Source organism: Ananas comosus, linkage group 15 (assembly GCF_001540865.1).
Source record: "Ananas comosus cultivar F153 linkage group 15, ASM154086v1, whole genome shotgun sequence".
Lineage (NCBI taxonomy): Eukaryota > Viridiplantae > Streptophyta > Magnoliopsida > Poales > Bromeliaceae > Ananas > Ananas comosus.
Genome location: NC_033635.1, coordinates 6974714 through 6991181, shown reverse-complemented (window position 1 = coordinate 6991181; position 16468 = coordinate 6974714). Strand labels below are relative to the sequence as shown.

General features: G+C 39.7%; 1 protein-coding gene across 9 annotated transcripts in view; it reads left to right on the top strand.

The window, feature by feature from the left end:
* LOC109721232 (phosphatidylinositol 4-phosphate 5-kinase 1-like) overlaps nucleotides 974-16468 on the top strand; it is an 89289-nt gene continuing 73794 nt past the window's right edge. For 3 of the 9 annotated variants that reach the window (XR_002219176.1, XR_002219175.1, XR_002219177.1), the window contains exons 1-3: nucleotides 974-1487; nucleotides 2964-3033; nucleotides 4398-4524. The gene's annotated coding sequence lies outside the window, so the exon portion shown is untranslated. The remainder of the gene's footprint in view (nucleotides 1488-2963; nucleotides 3034-4397; nucleotides 4525-16468) is intronic. The other 6 variants (XM_020248711.1, XM_020248712.1, XM_020248708.1 and 3 more) reach the window with 3 other exon arrangements.

The window sequence follows — 16468 nt, the reverse complement described above, 5'->3', positions numbered from 1 at the left end:
AAACTAGAACAGAATCAGAACCTAAAAGAAAAAAATGTTGTGATAATTGTACACAGGGGAAAGTATGTTGCCAAAACTTACAAACTAATGGACTAATAGATTACGATAAAATAATTGAGAAACAAGAAGTTGAAAACGAATTAGATTTAATAGAATTAGATGATTTTGATTTTAATTATAATTATGAAAAACTTTTAGAACAAAATTATTTAGCATTTGATTACGAACCAGACTATATGAATTGGAAAAAAATGCTATTAAATATAGGATTTATTAGAGATCAAGCAGATATAGATAAGATACTAGAGAAATTAGACAAAATCCTGTTAAGTACTGGGATAAAAATAAGTTATATTGTAAAGTAGATACTATTAATCCTGAATACATAATTAAGACAGCCTCGCTAGAAGTCTCTAACGAGGAAAAAGAATAATTTAAGATGCATATAAACGAACTATTAAATTTAGAAGTAATAAAATGGTAAAACTCAAAACATAGGTTTGCTGCTTTTATAGTAATGAAACATTCTGAGATAGTAAGAGAAAAAACTAGAATAATAATAAATTATAAACGGTTAAATGATAATACAAAAGCAAATACTTATAATATACCAGATAAATCACAATTAATAAACAATATTTAAAATAAAAAATTTTAATTTTTTTAATCAAAATACTAATTTAAATAAAAATAATTTATTATTATTATTTTTAAATTTTATGTTTTTTTTAAAAATTAAAACAAATAAAGGACCGGCCCGGAGCACGGCCCGGCTCGGCATGGGACGGCCTGTGACTTCCAGGCCGAAGGGCCGTGCTGGGCTGGGAACTGATTAGCTCTGGCATAGTATGGCCCGACCCGGATTTGACGACTGGCCGGGCCCGGCCACCCTGTGACCCGTTTCTGCCCGACTAATGTGGGCCATGACAACCAGCAAGTCCCACGTTACACCCCTATCTCTCTCCCCTCCCCCGATCCCAGGACCACCCGACCCTCTCCGTGAGTCCGAGCTTGAGCACTCCCCCTCTCTTTCACCTCTACTCATCCCCTCCTTCCTTTTCCTCCGCATCCTTTGCGAGCTCCGATCTCATCCCCAAATCGCCCTCACTTCTCCCCGACCTTCTCGGCAACACGTGCTTTGAGGATATCCGCCGCCGCCGGCATCGCCCTTGGCCTCCTCCTTCGGAGGGCGCGCTCCCCCGCGCCGCCGCCGGTGCAGCCGTGCTCGTGGAGGCGCGCCGTCACCTTTCGGTGCTCTCCACCGCCGACGACCTCCCTCCGCCGCCGCCACACGCCAACGGTGGGGTAGGCGCTCCTCTCGGCGCCAAGGGCCCCGCTTCCCGCTCCCCGCTCCCCGCTCCCCCCTCCCTCTCCAGGGCCTGGGCTGACAAGCCCGGGTTTCGCCGGTGGAAGGATAAGGAAGCCGAGATCCTCAGCGTCATCGAGCCTATCATCGCCCTCGCCAAGGATATACTCCACTCCAACAGGTACCAAAAAGCTCGATTTAGAATTATGGCGGTAGGTCAGCAGATAATCCTTTTTTGAGGAAGCCGATTCCTCAAACGGTGGTCTCTAATGGCGTTTTCTGGGCTCGTCCTGATAAATTGATTGGAGAAACGATCTCCCTTTTTTGCGATCTTTTGTTGCAAGATTACTCACGCTATATGATATATATGTGGATTGCATTCTTTTTCGGCGAAGCCGACAATAGAAGAAAGTGCTTTATTCTCTGTGCAAATGAAGCTTTTTCTATACTAGTTGGTATGCATAACTAATCATCTATGACTTTGGCGTGTTAAGGGCAAGCTTTCTGCAACGGAACATGGAAGTGAAGTGATGTGATTAAGTTCGCTTGATTACTTGGAGATTCTTTGTCCTGTTTATCTAGCATAGTCAAGCTCGGTTGTGTTGTTTTAATTCTTATTGTCTAGATAAAGTAATTTATAAGTCATTTTACAACCTACGAAATAATTTATTGTTGCTAAAACATGATGTCATAATGAGTTCTTTGGAATGTTTGGCACTAGAGAGCTCCGAGGAACTTTGTGTGTTACAAAAAAGAAAATGCTTAAGATAAGAAGGCAACTTAAACTCTAAATGCAAAAGCCATGAAAAGGGCATGGAAGCTAAGACCACTTGAGTTGAATTTTGTGAATTGGAAATATATGCAAGTTTTGCAGCTTGTGCTCAAGCAGCTCATTAGCCAAAAGTTTTGGAGAGCGAAGTGATAACTTTGACTTGGGGAGTCCCATTCTTCTAGGAATCACAGAAAATGAATAAATATTTTACCGTGATGTTTGTAGTTACGTTCTTGTTGTTATTCTCCACTGAAAGATATATATGCACTTTTTAGCCATTCACACATACTAGTTGCTTTTTGCTAAAGGTTAATGATGTTTGTAGTAGGGGTGGCAATCTAGCTCGTTGTTCCCGAGCTAGCTCGTGTTCGGCTCGAAATGAGCTCGAGATCGAATTGCTCATTTAATAAATGAGCCAAACACGAGCTGAATTTTTCAGCTCGTTTAATAAATGAGCCGAACACAAGCTGGGGTCAGTTCACTCGTGTTCGGCTCGATAACAGCTCGAATACATATATTTTATATTTATATATATAAATAATTGATTTTTAGCTTAACCTAAATATAAAGGCCAACTCAAATATATAGAAGTCATTTATATGTAAAGTTTCAACTATTAGATTAAAGTCAAATAGGTAAGATCTTATAAATTTATTTTCTATACGTATTCCTCATAATTTTTTTAAACTTGTTGTTCATGAGCCAGCTCGTGTTCGGCTCGTTGACACCCCTAGTTTGTAGTAGCACTATAGCAGATACAAACAAGTCTCGTAAGTAATTCTCATCACTACCTATTGTAGTTATAACTTATTGTGTGCCATGTCTTTATTTTACTTTGTTTTCTAAATTTCCAATGGAGCACCTTACTTGGTTCTTGTGGTCTAGGTTCCTGAAGAAGTCCTGGATCTAGGAAGCTGCTCCAAGCTTACATCAGAAGACGCATTGTTCATTTACTGTAAGTAGTTTGCTTTTGCCTATTAAATTTGAAGTATACAGTAGTTCCCATGTTCATATCAACAGAAAACAAAATATGAGCTTCAAAAATAGAGAAGGAAAAAAAAAAGATTAAAAAAGACAAAAAAAAAGAACAATGAAGTCTGATGTATTTGCCTGTATTTTACTGATGTTCGGTTGCTAAGTTTATATTTTTGTATTTATCTATATGGTTTTTCCGTATATTCGATTGTGTTCGACTGATTAATTTCAGTTCTTAGTTCTCATTCACATGAACTATGAACTTAATATTTTTGTTAATTCATTTTGTGCACTAGTTGCCAGTTATTTAAGACATAAACATAAATATGATGCTAATGGACATACTAGATATTTACACAATTAATGTACATTTAATTGAACACCTTCATATATGCTAGAGAATCAGAGTCTTATTTGTGCAATTTCTTTTAATTGTACCTTGCACTCTAAATTGGTGTTCTCACTCTTTTATTCTGACTCTTATGACTTAATCATATTTGCTATTTTCAAGCTTTGGAACAATTTCCCTTTGTAGTTTTCAAGCCAAGATTTTCTTTCCAAAACATGCATTGTTTTCATGTTTTGTGAGGGACTTTCAATTCTACTTCTTTTTATGCATTTCACCTCGTCACTATGGTTTTGTAAACATACCGTTGTAGTTAGTTGCTTCTAGCTTAAGTTTGTTAGACTGGAATTAGAAGGATTGGTTTTGTAAATTTGGTGAAAGCGCTCTAAGCTTGCTATGCGCTATGATGTTAACTGTATGTAACTAATGAACAATTTTGGGAGTAGCTTAACATCTTTCTTTCTTCAATGACCATTTCAGCATAGATCCCATCCATTTTACCCCTAACTTCTCCATTTTGTTAGAATACTATTTCCTTATTGTTCTTTTATACATGAAAGACCATCTAAAATTTCATTCTTAGGTTAGGACAATATATCATATTCAGATAAAGGAATCATGATTGTTGGTTTTGGTTACTCTCTGATTCTTTTAGTAACAACTAGTCTCATTCCATCATGATATGGATACTCTTAGCATGAATATTGCCACTAACCAAAATGGTAAAAGAAAAACAAAAAGGTATTTTATTTTCCATTATTAATATTTTCGCAAAGCAAAGTATACAGACCGAACTGCTAACATTTTGGAGCTCTAAATTTAGGGAAGACTACCTCAAGGCTGCCTTTTATCTTTCTTGTACAGCTTTGATTTGTCTTTTGCTTCGTGAAAGTGCAATATATGGTATTGTCAAGCAGCCACTTTTTTTTTCAGATCAAAGATTTCGGGGACTATGTTCCTGTTGCACAATTTTGCTAACTTTATCTAATCTTCTTTAGGCATGGCTGATATATTTCTGGAGAAGAGCCAAAAATCACGGTGTGGAGGAGGATATTGCCGAAGAGAGGCTTCAATTTTGGATCGATTGCAGCACTCAAACAGCAACTTCCAATGATGCTTTTGATGGTAATTTCTCCTCCTTTTCTACAACAAGTCATTTTCACATCAGCACCTGCTATTTTGCTTTGGCATATTTTCTAATTTGGCTTTTGCTGAACATAGACAATTTTCTTTTTTTTCTTTCACCTGAATCGCAGAAACTCGAAAATTAATATATGGTATTGTATAATTTCTCTTGTAGTGGAGATGATTAAATATAAAGTCTAGTAGTTTGAGTTAGTTGTGGAATCGAGTTCAAAGCTAAATTTTGAACAAGTATTTTATTATTAGAACTCATGCCCAAAATTTAATTTGAATATTGAGATTGTAATTTGAGAGTAAAGACTATTAGTTGTACAAATTATTAATGCTCTTTGGTTATTACTATTTTTTAATATTTTAATTCATTTGAGTATTTAGTTGCGGTTCAACTATTTTAATATTAATTATAATTGCCGCTATAAGTTTTATTTAGCAATCATTTAGATGCTTTTTGTGGCCGTTATAATTAATTATAGTGGCATTTATAATAGTTGCTATTGTGTAGTATTTAGCCGTATTTATTTAGACTTTTATCAACAGCTGGAACAAATGCCACAATAATTTTTACGGACCCTACCAATAGTGGCAATTGTCATAATTGCCATGAAACTATTTGGTGACAATTATAATTGCCGGAAATTTTAAAATAATCGCAACTAAAACTCAAATTTGTTGGGGGGCAAGAGAGAGAGAGTTGAACTGGAATACTATTAATAGTATTTGGGCCCTTTTTGTCACGCCCCGCCCCGAGACCGCTACCAACTTGGTCCGGTTCGAGCGCGCCGGACGGACGCCGAATGGACAGCACCTCCCCTGTCCGCCCAAGGCTCAACACAGGATCATGTACAAAGAATTTGCCCAGGGATAATTCAATACATACACGATCCAACGAGGAGGGAAGCACAAAGAGTGCAATACAACAAGAGCAAGTAACACAAGTATACATACAAGTGCAAAAAGAGAGATACATCTAGCTATTACATCACATTCCACTTTTACATCTTTGATTACATTTACATTTTCATCATCACCCAAAATGAATACATAATCATCTCACATATATATAATGCTAGCTATCCAAAATACATCATGTCATCTATAACCATGCACACGAGGGTGCTCTAGTACAATAGGAAAGCTCTACTAGCTAGCTAGGGCGCTATGCCCTTACCGCGATCACCTGCCGGTCCGCTCACATGTGTACCTGTACCCCAAAACCACACGGGGTGAGAACTATATAAATATAGTTCCCAGTGGGTTCGGCCGCCGACTCCGCCGATCTTCCCACTAGGCCTAAGCTGGCACAAATAGATAGATAGAGAGATAGATAGATATTGAATTGCAACTATGATCTATTGTGCCATCAAATGCAAGCAATTCATGAAATATTGTCTAGCAATAAGCCTACTATCATGATAATATGTTCAACAATGTAATGAATACAAATACAACATAGTTATGCAATCCACTTATGCTATTCATATCATTACCCAATCCACTAGGCTACCCCGCTTAAGATCTCAAATCTCATAGGTACTCACACCACAATCTAGTAGGTGAAGAGGTGAAGAGCTACCCCGCTTTTCGCCCTGACTGATATCTCAAATCTCATAGGTGAGGAGCTACCCCGCTCTTTTCTCACCCGTCTCATATCTCAAAGGTCATAGATGAAGAGCTACCCCGCTCTAATCTCATAGGTAATGAGCTACCCCGCTCAATTCTCATAAGTAATGAGCTACCCCGCTCAATCCTCATAGGGGAAGGGCTACCCCGCCATTCGCCCGAACTCACTTCCCAGTCCAATGGGTGAGGAGTTACCCCGCTCGTATCCCACCCGGTGAGCTACCCCGCTCGTGAGCTACCCAGCTCGTGAGCTACCCAGCTCGTGTGACAACTCCGGAGTGCACTGCTTGTGTGGAGCGACCACCACAAGCTCAAAACAGACTATGTGAGTATGATCCAATCCTCGCCAACTGAGGATACCCTGTCAACTAGGTTAACAAATACTCGAAAATCCACCTATCCCTAGGTCCATGTCAAGTGTCTCAACCACACTAATCAACTTACACTAGGGAATTGAACTATCCCTATGTTTGATGCCATAGTGTCTCAAGTACGCTAATTCTCATGCAATATGCCATGACTAGGGAAACTCACCTATTCCCTAATGCTCAATGCCACAAGTGTTTTTATTACACTAAATTCCAATGCCACTCGTCATGTTGTTAACTAACATTGTTTACATGCCACTCGTCCAAGTCATAGTGTTTTCTATACACTAGTTCGCATGTCACTAGTTTTCATCATCAAGTCCGAGTTCACTATTTTCTTATCACTATAGGATCTCATGTCACAAACCCTAATCCTCATGCATTCTAGATTTAAGTGTCAAGTCCATAATGCTACACAACTAGACATGCATGCAAGGAAATAGAAATGCAACTATACATACATCCTATAATGCATAAGAACCATATGTGCAATATGACCAAAAATCTAACTCGGACATAGAAGGAAGCCCGATTTCTTCGGATGGACACCCCCCACCTTTTATCGCTATCATGAGGCTAGGGTTCCGATTTCGTGATTTTTGGAAGCTTTCGCCACGAGCTGCGGCAATCTGTACCTTAATGGCTTCGTTCTTTAATATCTTCACGCAGCCTCGTCGTATCGCCAAACCGACTTCGCCGACGCGTCAGAAAACCTAGCAATTAGGTTTATACATGATCAATTTAGATCAAACCCTCACATATTGCAAAATCCTATTTTTGAGCCCTAACATGCAATTACCTCCAAATAATCCAAATTAAATGGAGCAACATGCTACGAATGCTCATTAGAGGCTACTAGAACACCTAAGGTTAAGGATTAAGTCAAAAATCCCAAAAGTTTACCAAAATGTGAACGCCGAGACGGAAGCACGCCGCTCCAACGGGCGCACGAAAGCTCGATCCGTCGCTCCCAACGCGTTCGCAAGCTCGTTCTCCGCCAACGCCGTGAATTTGGGCGAAAGATCTAGAGAGATGAGAGAGTTATTTAGAGAGAGAAAGTGAGGATTTCTCTTCACCACCACCATGAAGCTGTGGTGTTGTGGGGTGGTGGTGGCTGTGAAGAAGAAGAAGACTAGAAGCTTCTACTTATAGTCAACATCCCAATAGTAGCATACACTATTCCTTCAGGTAGTACGAAATCTAATATCTTTTCGCCGGAGCCCTCTGAATATCCGTTTAAGTTCAAATTTGACAGTTATGTTGGTTTTGCTTAACTTAACGAAAGAAATTTTAATCTTCAGTTTCGACCCCGTTGTCACCGAAAGCTGTACCGAACTTGTAATCTTTATCAGATCACTATCGATTTATTTTCACCTTTTGAGTATCAGAATGATATGAAACTTTAAATCTAGCCTATAAAAATAATTCTGGCTTATCCTCCAGTTTTCAGAATTTTCTGACACTGCATTTTCGCTAATTTATCTGCCCGTCTCCACAGAAAATTCTAAATCTTCTGTTTTCGCTCCGATTTCAGCACATGTCATTTCCAACTTATACTTTACACCCTAAATCCAATAAAAATAGTATCTCACACTATTTTTATTTATATTATTTTTATATTAAAAATCCCAGCATACTACATCCACCGTAACTGCAATAATTTTAGAAGTTCGGTACCTTACAACAGAAGTTCGGTACCTTACACTTTTGCTATCAATTTTAGCCGTAATCAATTTCACTCTTTAGATCATACTATTTAACCAACCATCCACTCAACCCTAGGGGGACCACCACTAAACCCTAGGTGGACCACCACTAAACCCTAGGGACCACTATCATCATAACCCTACAATTTTTCATCTAAGAGTTAAAACCGATAGCAAAAGAGCCCAAATGCTATTTATAGTATTCCAGCCCAAATTATATATATAATATATATATATATATATATATATATATACTATATATATATATATATATATAATAAATTTATATATATGAGTAGGTCTTGTATGCTATTAGGAGCATGAAGGCCTCAGTGCTCTTAAGCCATTTTCGATGATGGAGCTTCTAAATTGGCGATCGGTTTCGTTAGACTTATCTAGCGTATTTGTAAGTATCTAGAAAATAAATTTTGCGATTTTTCGATATCATTTACCTAGCGATCCAAAGGGTTCAAAATCAATGCCGAAAATAAAAATCTCACAAAAAGTGGTGATATAGCATTAAAATTTTCGATCAGAGAAATTGATCTTGCTGTCAATAGTGTAAAGAATTTTCTATCAAAATTTCATCTAATTTGAATACTTCTACACTGTTAAACTTATAAACGCTATACATCAACCATTAAAAATTGTTGATTTTGAACCCTTTCGATCGGTAGGTAAATGATACCGAAAAATCGCAAAATTTATTTTCTAAATAGTTTAAATATGCTAGATCAAGTCTAACGGAGCTGATCGTCGATTCAGAAACTCCATCATCGAAAACGGCTTGGGACCATGGAGTCAAATGCAATGAGAAATAAGACAACTCACATTACCTTTTCATAACTCACACTGTTTAATTGCACTTTGGCACTTCCATATCACATTTCGTTGTCTTTTTCATAGTTTACATGCCCGTTGGCACTTTCACATTTTCTTACGTGTCACTTGCCACATGGCAATACAAGTTTACAAGTTATACTGGCCCATGTCCAGTAATCTCAAGTTTTCACCGTACAGTGTAATTCACAAGGTATAGATAATGTTATGCTACTGGTACTAAGCTCTCGAAAGTGTCTATCTGGCAACTACTAAATTTGTACACCCTTTTGTATCATGTTCACTATGACTACACATGCTGATGCAAACCGAGAGGTTGCCAAAATTGAATTTTCAAGTTTGCTTTTGTTTAAAGATAAAACTAGGTTCAATTTATCAATTCCGATGAACTTTAAGCAAGGAAGCAAAAATTTCAGCAAGACAAAAATTAAAATCGAATTGAAGTAATACTAAGATGATGATAAACCTTCAATATATGAGATAATAACAACCAACTGAAAATACATATAATAGTTCCAAAAGGTAAATTCGGCTTTATCGGACTTAATACTTTAGGTTTCGTTGTTTGGCAAATATTGTTGGTAATGGTGGAAGGCTAGATTAAAAGGGGATAATAGGGTATCAGGAGATGAGAGATACAAAAAGTGCACCGTTCACACGATTGCGGGGGATCCACGATCGACGAGAGGGCGGTACACCACGGGTAGAACTTCGGCAACGGGGAAGAAGAAGATGAGGTAGTGACTCGGAAGAAGAGGAGGGGTAGAAGTAGAAGCCGATTTTGTCACGAGGAAGAAGCGTCGATGATCTCACCAGGAAGTAGAACACCAAGGATAAAGAGTGAGAGTAGAATTTTCTATTCATCCAAATATATCTTCCTTAAGGCTTCAAGAACCATGTATTTATAGTGTTGAGTGCCCTTCTATAATAAATTATTGTCTTTTCGTTTTCAACATAATACGGTCACCTAAGAGTCATGCATAGAAAACGAAGCAATTTTGGGAACTTCAAAGGTCTTATTTTGGGGAATTCCAAAGGTCTTTTTTGGGATTGTTTCCTTATTTATTGGAGAAAAGTGTTTGGATTAGCCAAATCAACTAAAACTAAATGATTTAAGTCCGAATCAAACACGAACCTACAAAATAAAAGAAAATTGCATTCAAAAATAAAATGAGGTTTATTTGTTGCATTAGTTCCCCTCGAGTTGGGGAAATCTCGACTCCGTCGAGATGGCATCCTGATAGCTCTGGTATAAGTCCTCTCGAAGTTGGCACAACTCTGCCTCAGAAATCCAACTACTATTGGACAATGGTCGTCCACGCCAACGCACCAAGTATCGGTAATGAGTACCACGTCGCGTCGCAGACTCGCGCACATCCAGAATATCCTCCACACCATCTACTGGAGTTTCAATGTCGGAGTGAGATGTCAAGCCATCAATATTGACAGTAGAGGTAGCCTCTCCATGATACTCGTACAGCTCGCTAACATTGAAGATCGGGGACGTCGATACTTCCGGAGGTAGATCAATTAGATAAGCATTTTCCCCTAACTTCTTCAGAATTTTGAATGGTCCGTACTTTTTCCTGTTCAACTTGCTATAGCCTCCAGCTGGGAACCTTTCTTTCCTAAAATAGATCAAGACATTATCTCCTTCATTAAATGTCATACCTCGGCGATGTTTATTCGCTGACTCCTTGTACTTGACAGTGGATCCCGCAACCTCTGATGAACCTGTTGTTGCACCTTTTGAATCTGTTTTAGGTAATAGTCGGCATCTACACTAACTCTACCAGGGTAAGGTATTGGTGCTCGGTCAAGAAAGTGGGCAATAGGACGGCCATATAAAGCTTCAAAAGAAGATTTTCCAATGGTTCCGTTTATGGAACTGTTATAAGCAAATTCAACTTGAGGTAAAATTAAATCCCATTGTGTTGGTGTTTCTCCAGCTAAACATCTTAGAGATTACCCAAAGATCGATTTACTATTTTCGTCTGCCCGTCAGTTTGTGGATGGTATGGGCTGCTGAAATTCAATTTGCTTCCTGCCTTTGACATTAAAGTTGTAAGGAAGTGAATTCTCAAAATCCGAGAGTTGGACTTCGTTCAGAATCGACTGATTGTCGAGTGGATGTGCTTCGGAGAAGCCGAAGAAGTTAAAAATGCGAAAAGTGCATTGCAACGGACCTCGGAGAGCAAGATTGTGAAAATCTGCTAAGTTGCAGGTTTTGCTCTCGGGGACCGGTCCCTGGTGTGAGGGACGGTTCCCGTAAGCTTGGTTGCGGCAGAGAAGTCTCTGCGTGCGATATTTGCTCTCGGGGACCGGTCTTTGGTGGACAGATCGGTCCCCGTGCGCGTGGAAATTAGCAGATAGCTTCTATCCGCGAGAGGTGCTTACGGGGACCGGTCCCTATAGGGACAGACCAGTCCCCGAGCACGAAAAATGCCCAGTTTGGGCATGCCAAGAGAGGCAAAGTGGAGGGGTTTATTAGCAATTGTTACGTGAGTTGAGGGATATAGAGAGGAATGAGCTCTCTCTCCTTTATTTCTCTCCCAAACACAAACCCTAGCTCCCTCTCTCTCTTTAAACTCTTTTTCTTTCTCTCTAGAAGGCGAAGAAGGAGGAGATTTTGGTGGAGATTAAGACCAAGGAAAGGATTAGTAGGATCTTCTTCTTCCTCTCCACCCTTGGAGCTTGCTATAGAGGTAAGCTCATGAGAGCTTTCATGGTAGATCCTTCTAGATGGGTTTTTATCTTCTAGAATTGGTTTCATTGGATCTTTTTGATGCCAAAGAAAAGCTTTATGCTTGAACCTTGAAGCTAGAAGGGGATTTTTGCATTGGGCAAACCTAGAGCTCCAAAATTGAGGTTTTTGGAAAAGGAAGGTTTTGATCTAAATTGATCATGTATTAACCTAATTGCTAGGTGTCTAAACGCGTAGGAAGCGACGGATTGAGCATTCGTCGAGCGGGTGCGAAGATATAGCCGAAACAAGTGTTCGGGGCTTCGTGTTGACCTGAAGAGCAAAAGCGGCGATCAAGGATCGCGAGATCGAGTACCTAGCATCGCGACATTACCCAAGAGGTGGGGGGTGTCCATCCCGAAGCAACTGGGCTTCTTCCTATGTCTAAGTATCTTAATGTTGATCATAGTCCTTGTGTAGTATTGTGCATGATAGGGTGTCTAGTAGTTACTTTTACTATTCTTGCATGCTCCCTTGTAATGCGGCATATTAGGCTTGGTGTCACGCCCCGAGACCGCTACCAATTTGGTCCGGTCCGGGCGCGTCGAACAGACGCCGAACGGACAGGATCTCCCATGTCCGCCCAAGGCTAACCAACTGATCATGTATAAGAATTTACCCAGGAATCAATTCATGAATACACGATCACGAGTAGCACCACCAGTGCCAACCAAAACAAGAGCAAGATACAAGTATGAGACATACAAGTAAATAAAGAGAGAAAGTTCTATCTATTACATTCATTCAACTTAATACATTTAATTCCATCTTTTACATTCATCCAAAACATGTGTACAAGCACTCTCAAACCTTACCCTATACAACATCTACTCTCAAACATAAATACAGGGTAGAGCTAATGCAAAATGGGTGGACAGCTAATGCAACTAGGGCGCTAAGCCCTTACCACGATCCTCGCGCTCGCCGGGGACACCTGAGCTCGAACCTGAAAAGAGTGGGGTGAGAACTATCTTCCATAGTTTCCAGTGGGTTCGGCCGCCGACTCCGCCGGTCTCCCCACTAGGTCCAAGTGGGCACAAGTAGATAAACAGATAGATAGATATGGAAAGCTGTAATAACAGAATAGCAAGCTACGCTACCGTGCCCGAATCATATATATGAAGATGCATGCGCAATGAAATGGATACTCAACTAGCTCTTCATATGTCCAAGAAGTAAGGCTGTTTACTTATTCATTAATCTCGTGGTTCATTCAAGGATCCACCTACTACTCACATAGCCATCTCGATACTTCGAATCCGAGACCGTCTGCGGGACTCCACATAGGCCATCCCTCGGGACCCCAAATAGGCCATCTCTATCCCACGGGACCCCAAATAGGCCATCCCTCGCGACTGACTCCGAAGCGCACGACTTGTGTGGAGCGACCACCACAAGTCGTGAACAGACAATGAGTATGATCCAATTCTCCCACCTCAAGGGTATCCTGTTCACTAGGGTTACTGCCACCATAGTCAATTGGTTTCATATACGCTACAACTCACATGTGCCACTCGTTCTTGTTTAATTAACAGCTAGATGCCACTCGTTCTTTGATTTCAACTATTGCATCATTCTTTCACCACTACACTATAAGATTACAAGTCTCAACCCAATCCTCATCAATCCCCTATATCCAGCAACTAATGCATAATATGATATCAGCTAGGCAAGCATAAGGAAAGGCAATGCACAATTATCCTACAATGCATGTGAACACAGGATGCAAGGCCTCAAAATACTAAGACATAAAAGGGAGCCCGATTGCTTCGGGATGATCACCACCCACCTCTTGGTGATGCCGCGCTAGTAGAAAACTCAACTTCGTAGTCCTTGGTCGACGCCTCGACTTCTCGGGTCGATCCGAACCTTTAAACACTTGATTCGGCGATATCTTCGCACCCGCTCGTCGTATCGACGAACCGTCTTCGCCGACGCGTTCCGTGACCTAGCAATTTGGTTTACGACCTATTAAAATAGATCAAAACCCTAGATTTCCAAAAATCCCGATTCCGTGCCCTAGGTTAGCAACGGTGAGGAAATCCGTGGTGCGAGCTTCAATTGCGAGCCCGAACCATCACCCTAGCTTCCATAGGTTCCATTCAAACCATTTCTAAGCAATAAAACCCAATCTCAAGAAATCTACCATGGATGGGTTTGAGGTTTACCTCTAAACCAAGCTCCAAGCTTGCTCTAGCTTGAAGGAGAGAGGGAAGAAGATGATCTTCTTCTTCTTCTTTGCCATCCAGTTCTATTAAAATGAGTATTAGGTCCGTTCTCGACATTAACCTCTTCAACACATATTTCGCAAAAAATTTTGAGCAATTGTGCATCCCACGTAGCTTTAATTTTTCTTTCTTTCTGGGTAGATGGTTTTCCTTGTGATGGATTCATCTTTCAACTTTCTAGTAAACAAATTATGTGTTAAAAAATACAAGCAACACACATGCTAAACAAATAATCGAAACATTGCATACAAACTACACAATACTACAAATTGAATAAAATTTTAAAAAATTTCACACTACAAACTAATCAAACAATCAAACACACATGCTAAGTTTAAACATCAAAAAAGGTTACAACAATGCTTGGTCTTCTTGCAACTTGATTTTTATGAAAGTAATTGAAAAGATAAATTGAACTCAGGCTAGTGGTATTTTGTGCTCATGGCTTCCATGAGGAGATAAAAACTAAATAGATCCATCCTTGATGTAACCAGCGCGGATTCGGCTGGATCCGGCAAGGCGTCTTTGCTGGATTTGCTGACGTGGATCCAGTGCGGATCCCGGATCTAACAAGGACAGATCCCGTCGGCTTGGATCCGGCGGGATCCGTCTTTGCCGGATCCAGCCCCGGCTAGCCGGACCCACATCGGATTTGTTGCATATAACTGAAACTTTTATGCTTAGAAAAAAAAGATATTTTACTTGCCGGATCTGGGGTTGAATCCGGCAAATAGTGATCCATACGATCGTAGATCTTGCTGGATCCGACAAATATGGATCCTGCCGGCGCTGATCCAGTCGGACCTGCGAGTGATGAGGGAAGATAGAGAGGGAGAGAGAGAAAGCTGTAAAAAAAAAGAGAGAATAAAGTATCTTCTTTGGAGGTTCGCCGGAGAGAAGGTTCGCCGGTAAGAAAAGATTCGCCGGAGAGAAAGGTTTCGCCGGAGAGAAAGGTGTCGCCGGAGAGGAAGAAGGGAGGGAGATGGAGGAGAGAAGAGTGGAAAGTGGAAATTTTTTTTTCTGTTGGAGAGAGAGATTGGCTATGGTAAATGGGAGAGAGAGGAGGGTTGTTGGAAGTAGTAATTGAATAAAAGGTTAGAGTAGAATTATATTGTTTGTTTAGGAGTAGTTTCGGTATTTTTATAAAATTTTTTAAATCAGAAAACTGCTTTTGCGGGAATCAGTTTTGAGAAGCAGCTTTTTTTTGCTTCTGCTTCTGGAGGTTGAAAAATCAGTTTTCTGATTTTGAGAAGCAGTATCAGATTTTAAAATTTCCATTGCCAAACGCTCTATTGAGCCCAAAAATCAAAATCACTTTTGGGCTTAGAATCACTTTTAAAAAGCTTGGCCAAACACCCCGTACATCTTTAATCACAAATTCAGGAACCTATGTATCAATTTCAAAAATTAGATTGAAGCAAGCTAAAATAATTGAAGTTTAGATTAATAGTGAGTATTTGCGTTTTGGGACATAGGGCTAGATCTCTTTTGTCTTCATTGATGCAGACTATGGTATGCTAATCAATGTAAGTTAATTTCAGGGTATCGAAATTAACAAGCGGTATCTTACCTACCTTAGTGCAGTTGCTTAAGTAATACCTTTTTCTTTTTTTCTTAATGAATGGAATGAAGCCAAGGATTTAAGTGCCCATCGGCACGGGCCGTGTCCACTATGCCGTATCGTGTCAACAAGATATCGGCACGATACAGGCCCCATGCCGATGGTACAACTCAAAACGCTTTATTCTTTAAATTAGTATGTAATATTTCTCAATAAAATTCAAAAGATTTGATAAAGATACATAATAAACAGTTAGAATATTTGTTGCTAAAGAAAATAAATATTTCATACCATTATGGTCGGCACATATGTATTTTTTGTGACCGACACGCATAGGTACAACCTGGCACGCACCGTGCCGTACCGTCCCGACAAGTTTCCGGCACGACCCTGTGGCATGACGCTTAAATCCTTGAATGAAGCATCAATTGAATTGAAAACTGACAAGGTGAAATGGTTATTCTCATCAGGACAGCTTAAAAGGCTATAGAATTTGTAGAAGAGCTTTCATGAAACATATCGGCCACCCCATGCAATGACTAGTTAAGTAGCTTGATGCTATATGTGAAATTGTTATAACGTTTAGTACATTTTGGTTCTTTGTTTATCTTGTTTCAAATTTCGTTGTGGGAACTTCGCACGGGGAAGTCATAACTAATAAATATTATCTAATTATGTAAGACTAATGTTGGCTCCTTTTGTTCCTTCATTGGTTTTTCGTCTTGATTTGATGTACCTACTTTTTGAAGCTCTTGTTCTTACAATACCACTTTCCTATGTTTCACTTTTAGACAACAAAAAAAACCAATCTACATGGTCATGGATAATGAAATTCATAGTTTTATGAAAAAAATGCAAAT